The 12,122-nt window shown below is 44.8% G+C and overlaps 1 protein-coding gene across 3 annotated transcripts in view; it reads right to left on the reverse strand.

The window, feature by feature from the left end:
- The window catches only part of ACVR2B (activin A receptor type 2B), a 105,181-nt gene that overhangs the window by 36,566 nt on the left and 56,493 nt on the right, over positions 1-12,122 (reverse strand). The gene's annotated exons all lie outside the window — the stretch shown is intronic.

A 12,122-nucleotide genomic window follows, 5' to 3' on the forward strand; every position in this document is an offset into this window, starting at 1 on the left:
CTCAAACCGGATTAGCAATAACACACAAAAAAGGCCTAATATCTTTAGGGTTTTTTGGAGTTGGTTTGGGTTTTTTTGTGTGTGGGGGGTTTTTTCGTTGTTGTTGGGTTTTTTGGGGGGTTTTTTGTGTGGGTTTTTTTTGTTTGTTTGTTTGTTTGTTTTTGCATAGATACACACTCCTCCTCGGCTACACGCAAGAGAATGAAAAAATCAAGGCAGCCCCAACAAACACGAAGTCACAGATCCAAAAGGACACTGCTGCTGCCTGCCTGCTCACAGCATTGGGTGGAGGAGAGTGTGAGGAGCTGCAGATCATCCATCCAAACTCCCAGAGCTGATGAGCTGCTGCCCATCCATGTCTGACCATCCCCAGGATGCCACCTCAGGCAGCATCTCTGAAACGATGCTCCTCCATCCCCTGGTTCACCAGCAGACACCTCCAGGCTTCCTTTGCACCAGGAAAATGCTTTACCCCTTAGAGGAGTTCCATAAAGGAGAAGTTGTGTTTTCTCCCCCAGACCACGAGTTTTCAAACAGGCATATAGTTATTAAGATTTCTTTTTCTTGAATTCAAGGTGTGCATTTATAAAAGCATTGATCAGACCTGTTTGTTAGGCTTGTAACAGCAGTGACTACTCTTTGGCATGAAAAATGGCCCCTTGTGGGCTGAGCACTCTGCACACAACCTACCAAGAAGGTTGTCTCAGCAGCCAAACTTTGCAGCCTCTCCAACAGAAAATATTAGGCTTTAATTGCAAGATTAAGGTATTTCCAGCTACGCTCCTGAAAATCAAATAGAGGGCAGATTTTGACCAGATGCCACAAATCACCGAGCAAAATATGCAGCAAGTTCTGGAATGACATTTAGAACACAATCATTTGTTCTCTCCCATTCTCCTCGGGAGCCAGCATGGGGTCTGCAGAGAGCATGGGAGGAGGAAGTGAAATCACGTACATTCGTAAATATTTTCACCACATACAGCAGAGTTTTGAAAAGCTTTCAAAGCAAACCTAGAAAATGAATCCCTTTCCAGGCAAAGGGATGAGGGTACGGGAGCATCTCCTTGAGGAGTGCAGAGGTTTAAGGAACAGCAATAATCATGTGGCGATGCCTTTCCCAGCTCTTTCACATGTGCCTGCTCCATCCCACTGTCCTCACCATCCTGTGATGCTGCCACCAGCAGAAATGCTTTTCAGAGCTCCTAGTTTTTAAGCTCTTCTCCAGAAAGGGAGTGATGTGTGTCCAACACAGCAGAGCACACCTGGCAAGCCACAGAGAGCTTTGGTACCCGAACAGCAGCACCTCAATTCATAATCTGCACAGGGTCCTCCGAGATTTATCAGCAGGGACATTTCAAATATGCTTTAAAATGTGCTGAGTCTACTAAGACTGGGCCCCAAGTGCTTTTCTATTGATTCTGCTTGACATTTCCAAATACCACAATTCCAAATTTAATTCACTGGTAATTGGAAAAACTGTAATGCATGTAAATGGACAAGAAGATGTGGGAAGTCCAAAAGGTCAAGCATCAGGAAAACGTGTCCCCAAGAATTAAATGATGCTTGTTTGTGTTCCTGTCACCCTCTTCTACTTGAATAATCAAAGCTTGGGGTTGAGCAGTTTTCTCAGCAGGATGGAGGAAGAAAGGCAGTAAAAAACCACAACCACTCTAAACCATGGAACCGGTTCAAAAATCACTGTTTTAAACTCCATCATTGACCAGAATTCAAACACACCATAGAGATGACTCACTTAATCAGCAGATTACATGAGCAAGTGGGGAACTCAGGGAAGAATTAATTTGAAAATGCTCTCGGTAGAAGATTCACTCTACCTAGAAATCAGGTTTCTAAGATTACCTTTCTGCTACAACAGTTTCTCCTTGCCAGCCAGCTGAAGGGGAGGCAAGTGACAAAGTCTTATAGATGTCTAAGGTCAAGCCTCAGTTCCATCCATCCAGGATGATAAAGGATGGTTGTTGGCTGATGTGAACTGAGGTCTCTTCTTTATTCACCTGAGAACACCAAACTTCTGCTTCAGAGGAACCAAGTGCTTCAGTGACAAGAAATGGTGCAGGACTACACAGGGGATGCTTGTCCAGCTCTGCACAGAGCCCTGAGCTGCAGCACAGCTTGAAGGTTCACTGTGCTGATGGGGAATCAAGCCTTCTAGGCAAAGACCACTCGTGTATTATACAAAATGCACTATGACAAAATCCCCATATCTCTCCATATTCTACAGAATAAAACATGCACATTTTAGCTGCCAGTCCAACCCACATTCCCCCAACATTGAGCAATCACCAGTGGTCTGACACCTGGGTACATTTCAGCTCAAAGATAAGGACAAGATGGAACTGCAGTGCACAAAAAAGCACGAGCAGAATTTATAGGCAGTGTTACACTGATGAAGGACAAGCATCCATTACCACATCCCAGGAAGAGATTCCTCCATCCAGCCCACAGCAGTACATGTGAAAATACTTGATAACTCCTTGGTGCAAGGGACATCTTTTCCTTTGCACTCTAGACCTTGAGGAGATTCGAGGTTTGCAGAAGAAACCACTGATTTTTAAAAAGCTCTTTCCTGTGTACACTGGTATTTCAAGAGTTAACAAGCCAGCAGAACCTAGCCTGAAAGAGAAGAGAGGCAGGAAAAAAGCAACTCTCTAGCCCCTGCAATCACAAACTAGCCTTAAACCCTCCAAACGGAAGTAAAGACATTCCTAAAATTCTTCAAGGATGAGAAGCAAGTTGCCAGCTGAATCAAAAGTCCATTTCTCCAGTCTTTATGCTCTTAATGGCAAATCCCACATGAGCAATTTTAAGAGCCTCTTTTACAATGGAATTTTCTCCCAAGTGGCTACAGCACATCTAGGACTTGTCTCATGTTTACAGAAATGTACCTTTCTCCTTTGGGTCTATTGAAAAAAGCTGCTGTCAAATGACCTGAGGAAGGAATGCAGCACAACCCAATACCATCATGCAATTTCCAGTGATTGTTTCTGTTACAATAATGAAAGGCACGGAAGAAACGGCTGGAGAACTGCAGTGATTCTCCAAAGACAAGTTATAAAAGAGATGCTGAAGAGATTTTATGTAAAGGGGTATGGGGGGAAAGCAAGTCACCTATTAGCTTTCATTTTGATTACATGCATTCACCAGCATCCCAATCCCACTTTGGAATAAAAATGGTTTTGAGCAGATTGTCCCAGAAAGTTGAAATCCTGCCTGTTTCACAGGTGGGAAGCAATAAAATAACTCTGTGCTCTGGGACAGATCTTTTCCTTCCTGGTTTTCTCACACCACAGGAAGACTAAAACATTTTGGACCACAGTGCACACATGGAATGAAAGAAGAACTTAACCTCCATTTGCATCCAAGCTTTCTGGAAGTCCAAGTTTTCCACCCCAGAAACTGGGTGCATTCCCTTCCAGTTCGACTCTCCACTTAGATGCCAGTTCCCATGGTGACCAGGCTCCAATATTACATAAAAGAGCATAAAGTAATATTATAAGATTCAGCACAGTACTCCCAATTTCCTAACCTTGGACATAGGTGGGGAATCTCCACTAGCACCATCTCTGATGCTGCTCCCATGTATTTAGATACCAATGTATTGAGAATAAAGAGATTTCAGAGACACCACAAGTATTTAGAGGGATTTATGGCTGGAAATGCAATAAGAATCCAAGACAAGAGAAGGCTCCAGCAAGATCTTACTGCAGCCTACCAATGTACAAAGGACGTTTACAAGAAAGGTGGAAGAAGTCTTCTTACCAAGGCCTGTAGTGATAGGACAAGAAAAAATGGTTTTAAACTGAAAGAGGGTAAGTTCAGATTAGGACAAAATTCTTTCTTGTGTGGGTGGTGAGGCACTGAAACAGGTTGCCCAGAGAAAATGTGGATGCCCCAATCCTGAAGGTGTTCAAAGGCAGTTTGGATTGGGTGTGGGACAACCTGGTCAATGGAAGGTGTCCCTGCCCAAGGCAGGGGGTTTGGAAAGAAAGGATCTTTAAAAGTCCCTTCCAGCCCAAATCTTTCAAATGCTCTCCCCATAACCTGTAACATGATCATTTTAGGCTGCAGTCAAACGCTTTCCTTTCTCCTCAAAAGCTTCATCAGCAAGCTGGAACAATCACTTGTTTTGGCCCATGTGCCTGAGTTGAAAGATGAGAGAGGTGCCTGCAGGAATGTACACACAGAGAACTGGCAGCTAGGGAGAGATGAGCAAACTACAACCCTGAACACGACTTCTCACTGCCTTCCCCTGCCCAGATTTACTTGGGGACACAGGCATGCAAACTACTCCCACCTCTCTAATAAAAACATACTTTATGTGACATTACTGTTCACTCCTGCTAATCAGCAGGAACAGAAATGAAAGACATGCCACCAGTAAATTCCATTTTTCACTAAAGGAAATAAAAAGTTCCAGGGCAATGTGAAAAGTTGCAGGGTGACAGCAGCCAGTTGAGCAATAAAACCACTAATCTCCCCACTAGGTTTGAACACATGGATCTCAGTGCTCTTCAGCCAATTTCCCTGAACTTTGGTAAGACATTGCAGCCATCTGAGAAGAGCAAACAAAACTTTTGATAACTTTTTGGAGGGTGCAGGACCATCTGCTTCCACACCAACAAGCAGGTGATCACACCTGCCCCAGGCAAGGCAGCAGCACAGATAGGAATCCCTCCACCTTTATATCTTTCTTTGGGAACAAAGATAAGATCATAGGAAAATGTCAGCCCATGCTGCTTGTACACATTTTCCATGGGCATCCTGTCACAGTTCAAGCATTTCAATATAATTACTTTAGTACAGGATTCACTGTCTTTAACACAATAAGCCCAGGAAAACATAACCTTCTGTTCTGGCTATATCCTGGGAGCTCTGGTGAGCACTAAGAGATGGACTATTCCTCATATTTTATTAAAACTGGAGAATAAATCTGCTGATCAACCTCCTCCATCTCTTCAATGGTCCCTGCTTTGCAAGAGTGAGGCAACTGCTGAAGAGTGAAACAAGTGGTAAATAACAAGTGATGAAGGGTGAACCAACCACAGCCAGTGGGATCCAGGCTTAAAGCACACCTGGAGAAGGCAGTTCCTCACCCCAAGGGCAGGAGATGTGGGAAGCCTCTTGTCAGAAGATTCCCCAGAACGTTTCAAGAAGAACCATGTGTATTTGCTTGTTCTGCTGTTCCTCCCCAGGCATCTTTCAGCAAAAGATGGGGTCAGACCACCAGGCTGGGTGGGCTTTTGTTCTGGCCTAGTCTGGCCACTGTCCAGTTCCTATACCAAATGTCTTCAACCTAAAAACATCATTTAAAAATAAGTCAAAGGTTGCAAGACCCAAGCAGCTACCAAATGCAGTGTGTTATTGACTGCAACTTTGCTCTTGATTTCCATGTCTACCCATCCAGTCTGCATTTCTTTTCATGTTGGGATTTGAGGAACCCAATCCCTCTGAACAACTGCCCCAAGCCCAGAAGTGCCATTTGGAGCCAACAGCTGCTGAGAGAACACAAAGCCTCCTCCCTGCCAGAATCCATGCCTGCTTCCCTTGCAACCATTTCCCAACAGACAGAGATTTTGCACAGGCTTTTCATCTCTTCACTGGTATTTTCCATCTTAACAAGTTCCTAATGTTTTATGTAGCAAGGATGCCCCTGCCATTTAAAGAGGGAAGCATGCAGTAGTAATTATTCATTAACAACACATCATAAGTGACCTTTACACTGAAGCAGAGAAAGCCACGTGCCTGCCTGGCTGTATTCTGAAAGGGCCAAGAGTTTCAAAGGGAGCAAATATTTTCTTGCAGGATAGGCAGCCTAAGCTATCTTGAAAAGGTACCTTATTCTTGAGAGAACAAAAAAATGTTTAAAATGTCTCAAGTTAAGTAACCACAAGTCACTACGTAGTTTTGAAAAATCTAAGTGGAAAGGAGAAGTCACCATAGTGCTTGGTCCAAGCTGGCATCTCACAACCCCCTTTCATCTGAGCATAGTGAGAAATGAACATTTTGTCTTCCTTGTCATACAAGGTCCCATTTCTAGATGGGACAACTAATGGGGATTAGCTGTCTCACCATGAAATATAAAGGATATTGGTATTTCTACTGAAAAGTAGCTCTACAGATTGAATCAAAATCCAAGGCAGACCTTCAAGCCTTGCAGCAAGAGCTGGAGCCCTTCATTTGCAAAAGTTTTTTCAGTAGGATATATAGGTTAGTTTTGCTTATACAAGCCACACGTTCCTAATGCAGCAAAAATACAAATCCTGGTTTTTCAGAAGGAGATAATGAAGCTCTTTTATTCCTGGAAGAGGACGAGTCTCATCTTTGGGCTGCTGTTTCAGGCACACATGGATGAACGTAGGAAGCAGAGCACCATACAAGCAAGTGAGAAGCAGAGCCAACACACACACACACAGACACACACAGAATCCAGGCACCAGAATCATTTGCAAAGCAAAACTAACGCACATCACTTTATGCATGATTACATTTTCAAAAGCAAAAAGTGTTAGGAAATATTTTTGAAGACAGTCAGTCATGTTTTGCAAGAATCGCTGACTCAAGCCCTTGATCTGGCCATTTAGCTGATGACTGGAAAACAGCCCTGCCTGTGTTTATCCTTTAGACAAAGTCCAGCTAAAAATGCATCCAGGCTTAAATAATCTGTGTAACAATGACCTCAAAACCCCAAATACAACACTGCATTGCATGCAGGTTTCCCAACAGGATAAAGCATTGTCAGGGCTCACACCCAGCTATCCGCTTTCGATGCACAGTCTCCCAACACGGTGTTTTCATCTTTAGACTACTCTTGGAAGTAATGCACTATTTCATTTCCATTTGCATTTCAATATGGCCCCAAGGGCTTAACATACATCTGGTCCTCGCTCTGTTAAGATTCTTCCCAAACACCATATTGCCTAAAGATGGTGAGACAAAGGATGTGCTGCATTTTGAGCAACCTCACGCATCGGCTCTCGGCCAGAACAGGGAGCAGAGCATCCTGCATCCTACCCCGTTTCACTCTGCAGGTCTCCATGCCAGCACTGCTCTACAAACAGCAGCAAATGTCACCATCCCAGTTAGCACAGGTGGGGAGAGCCGGAGGAGGAGGCACAGCTCCAAGCTCAAGGTTATCCATCGAGTCAGGAACGAGCCACCAGGAATATTTGACTCATCCATGTCGGAGGATCCCAAACTTTCTGTGTTACCTAAACAACAAAAGCTTAACTATAAGGCACTGTAACAGGTCCGCTGAGCACAGCTTGGGAAGTACAGATCTCACACACAGGCTGGGAGATTTTTATCCATCACCTTGCTGTGAGTGCTTCCCTCTCTTCCCCCACACAGCACAACCCAGCAGCAGTTTTGCTCCCATCATGCATGTCACCTTCAGTGGGAGAGGACTTCATATATTTTTAAGACATTCATACATTTATACAGCATTATTATTTAGGATCTGTGAGCTCTTCCACAGAGCAAAATCCTGCTTTTTTTCCAGACTGAGCAGTATTTTTATTCATGCTTTCGGTGTCTCCCGCCCCAACGCTGGCCCTAACTCCCCTGGCACACCCACCATCCTGAGCTGAGCACAGGCAGAGATGATAAATGAGACCAAGTGCCTCAGACCAGCCATGTGGCTGATTAATCCTCTCTCCTCCTCTGAGAGTCACATCGATTTTGCTTGTGCCATCCAGGGGCCTGGCAGTGGGGAGATGGTCCCTCCTGCCCGGAACAGGGTCAGCATCTGGCTGCTGCTAAGCAGAGAGCTGCAGACAGGAGGATCCTCAGACCCATTTTAAAATCATCTTAAAATAGGGCGCTGCCTCCCAGTCGAGCCAGCAGCACAAGCCTTGCCAAGATGCTGAAGCTTTCAGGAGCTCACTTTTCACATGGTGTTTACTCCTACCCAACCACCCTCACCTCCCAGCTCATTCCCAGCCTCCACCTGTGCTGAGCATCCTTTTGGCACAGGTGGCTTCAGCAAGAGCTCACTCACACGGAGCAGAACACACTTCCCTCTCCAGCTATAAAATAAATATATAATTTTCGAGGCAAGGACACATATCAAAGAGCACAGGATGCAGCACAGTGACTCATGCAACCAGCAAAGTAGGAACTTGGCTGCATCCATGCCCGCACAGGGCATTCTGCATCTCTTCCTATAATTAGTCCTTCAAACGCTAGAGGGGAAAGGAACAAATTCAAAGAGGTTTCACTTCCCAATTATTCACATATTTCCAAATCAAATGGTTGTCTGTCAGAGAGCAACATGCCATTGCCCTAGGATATCAAAATGCAAACTGAAAAGTCTCTCCAGGAACAGGATTTGCTTTCATTACATTTATATCACCTAATTCATTTTAAGATTATATATAATTAGTCTCTCCCTCCCTTCCCCACCCCAATCCAATATACTCTCCCAAGCAATTTCAGAACATGCCACACATGCCAATGGCACTTCTAAGGCAGCAGTCTCTTACCTTTCAAACAATACATGGAATTTTAATTTCTTTTTTTAGCATTTTCTTTCTTTGAATTACCAAATCTTTCAGGTGTGCATTGGTACCAATCTGCTTCCACAATATTTCTATTTTAATTTTTTTCTTTTTGAAGCAAACCTCTCTAAGGAAGTTTTTATCTTTACTCTTCATTTGCCTTCTGACTCTCTGAGATTTCAGTCTGCCATCCATAATGTTTCACAGCCATTTTCCATCACCATCAGACTCTGTGTGCTACCTTCATTTGAATGTCTCCATTTTAATTTTAAATCCTCCTGATTCCAGCAGGTAAGCCTGCTGTAAGATTTAATTGAGAGAAAGCCAAAATGCCTGGATCACTTCCCCATCAACACATTATTACAGCATTGCTCCCAGCAAGGATGCAATTTTCTCGAGTCATGGAATGGTTTGGGCTGGAAGGGACCTTAAAAATGTTCTCATTCCACCCCCTTGCCATGGGCAGGGACATCTTCCACTAGACCAGGTTGCTCAGAGCCCAATCCAGCCTGGCCTTGAGCACTTCCAGGGATGGGAACTAGAAAAAAGTGAGCCCCCTTATCCTGCAAAAGATTCCCAGAAAACACATGAGGAGTGTCCTGAGATAGGCCAATATCTTCTGATCAGCTGCGAGTGTAAAAGAATAATTTCTTTATTGTGAGTCTTTTAATAGGGAAGGAGAAGGATCTCTTTCCCCATGAGGGAGAGATGGTGTTTGCTGCTGCTTCCTGCTCTGCTCCACCCTTCTGCTGAGATTTCCCTGAATTTAGGGGGGAAAAAATCACATCAATCATCAACCCCTTTAGCACAGATGATGTTGGGGCTTCATAAAAAGCATCCAGTTTCTACCAGAGGTGAAACAGCACATTATCAAATACAATACAATGGCCTGGTTTCACTGCCATCATCCCAAACCACTTGTTGGGTTTAGCTGAGATGAAATCAAGTGTTCCCTTACAGCAAGGAGATGCCACAGGGGTGTGATGAGTCTCAACAGTCCAGGATCCCACAGCATTTCACTGCTTTGCACATTCAGCTGCAGCCCTGTACCTCCCCTCTTCACTCTTCTGAAGCGATGGATGGTTTTGGGTTTTAAGCAACAAAACAGGGAAATCAGTTCTGAGAGCTTATTCCACTTTGCCAAAACCACTTTATACAAAACTCCAAAAAACAAAGAGATATTTCCCCCAATTTCCACATCTGTCCTCAACCCTGGGCAGCTGGAGCTTGGATCAGCTGCTTAGCACCAGGGCTTTGAGCATCTCTAAATGACCAAGAGAAAAACACCAGAGCTCTTAACCTGGTTAACTCACAGCCCTAAAGGTAACACCAGGGTGAAGATGGGCTCATTTTATCACAGAATAAAGATGAAGGCAACCTCAAAGGAAGAGGAGCAGCACTAGTGGGGAAAGGTTGTCTGGATGTATAAAAAAGCATCACAACTCCCCATGGAAGGAGAAGGAAAGAAAGGAAATAAAAGGGAAAAAAAAAAAAAGAAGAAAACCATCATTATTTAACTCTATCAAAGAGAAAATGTAGCATCCTGTACTGATTCCAGAGGACTCAGGAGTCTCAAATCCCTCCATCCTGCCCAGCAACAACAGCACTGGGTGTGAGGACACTGGGGACAACCAGCCTGCCTGGGATCAGCAGCACAGTGCCAGCTGCAAAGGCAGGGAGAGGATGAGGAGGCAGCCTGGCATGGGAACTTCTGCTGCTGAGGAGGTACCTGGAATGGACCTCAACCCCTGTGAGCTGGAAACTTCTCTCCCTGCCCCAAAAATCTGTCCAAAGGGGTCAGGGAGGAGCGTTTCTGGTTTGGGATGTCCAAACCCACACAGGCAAAGTACCAAGAGAGGAGGGGGTGATGGAGGGGTGAGGCAGCCCAGCTTAGGCACATTAAAAGGGGAACATACACCCACCATAGATTTATGTGGGTTTTTTAGCCTAATGAGTTCCCAGAACCACTGTGAAAAATTCCTCATCTCCTCACACGACCCTCAGTGTAAACAAGTCCTGCAGAGCCACCTGTGACAGAGTTGGCTAACTCAGAGCAGGCCTTGTGCCAGCACCCCAGAAAATGCTGCTTTGTGGGAATTTTGATTAATCTTGTTGCTTTTACAACACTGATCAAGATCAGGAGCACCAGCTCCTATTTCTGTTTTTCCAACTGTTTTTACTCCTCATTCTCCAACACTAAAACCACTTGTTCCCCTCGCTGCAATTCCCCAGTAAGTCCCAGCAGCTTATTTCCAGATTTACTCAAGAATTTTTCAAGCTGCACACCTTCAACTGGGAAGCAAAAAAGTGCTGTTTATTATCCCTCCCTCCTGGCTGATCCTCAGGTATGACTGACATATCAGCTGCAAGGGATTTTCCACATCATGGGCTCCCTCTTACAACTGCAATGGGTTTGTGGCTTCTGCACACACAGAGCTGCTCCAGCAGAGCTCCTGTTCCTCCTCAATACCCACAGGCGAGGGTGTTTATCCTGCAATAATACTGTTTTGTTTCAATTTAGCCTCGTGGATATATTGCAGTGAAATAAAACAGATAAAAAAATTAATCTCCACTCCGGATTAGGAATATCTGGATGGATGCAGCCATTTGGGAGCAGCTATTCCACATTAAATTCATACTGCGTTTTAATTTCAGCAGCACATCTGACCACATCTGCAGCTGCCACTTCCTAAAAGCTGCAGGGAAGCTATTGAGTTCCTGCAAATAGTTTCTCCATTCAGGAACTAGTAACACTTTAAACCAGGTAGGCAAACACGGGGTGTGCTGAGCCAGGGCATTACAACAGCAGTCCAAAGAGCTCTGGCCAATGCAGCATCTGAGGAGCTGCTGGCAGCAGCACGAGGCAGGTTTGTGTCACTGGAGAAAAGCCTCACGTGGATGTGATTCCACTGCTGATTTCACTGCTGATTTCACTGGCAACCCACCTGCCCAGAGACTCAAAGTCACCCAAGAACTCAAAGAGCACAGCACTCAGGACAGGGACACCTTCCCCGCTGCATTTGTTGTTTTAGCACCAAGACTTGCTGGTTGCAGCCAAATTCCCATATTCCTGCCCTGTCCCCTTCTGCAGGGCATCCTATTGCTCACCAAGTAGGAGAGTTTGCAAACCACAAAGCCACTGCCTTGATTTTATTTGTATGAAAAATCTCACATGCAGCTCTGTGTCTCCCTGTGCCGAAGCTGCGTTGCGTGGGAATCTTCTAGCAATGATCACCTTCATTTGGCAAAACCATAAAGGCAAAATGTGCTGAGAGCTGCTGCAGAACAGAAATTAAAAGTCTTCAGGAATGCTGACTATCTGCTCTCCACAAAATCTTTGTTGCAAAGAGCTGCAGACATAAAGATCAAAGCACATGTGGAAGTCCCCACAGACCTGAGCAACTCCAGGAGGGGTTTCCAAGTGCCTCAGCAGATATTTCCCTTGGATTCTGGAAGTAGGGCTGAGTCAACATCATGTGCTTTTGGGAAATCCCTCCTTGCAAACCATCTGCCTAAGGGATGGATAGAACAGAGCTCATTGCAGCAGTGTTAGAAAGCCAGCAACTCTTTCTCATGCTTTTTAGCGCACAGGGAAGCTCAACAAAT

This window comes from Lichenostomus cassidix, chromosome 2 (assembly GCF_008360975.1).
Source record: "Lichenostomus cassidix isolate B80296 chromosome 2, HeHo_3.0, whole genome shotgun sequence".
Lineage (NCBI taxonomy): Eukaryota > Metazoa > Chordata > Aves > Passeriformes > Meliphagidae > Lichenostomus > Lichenostomus cassidix.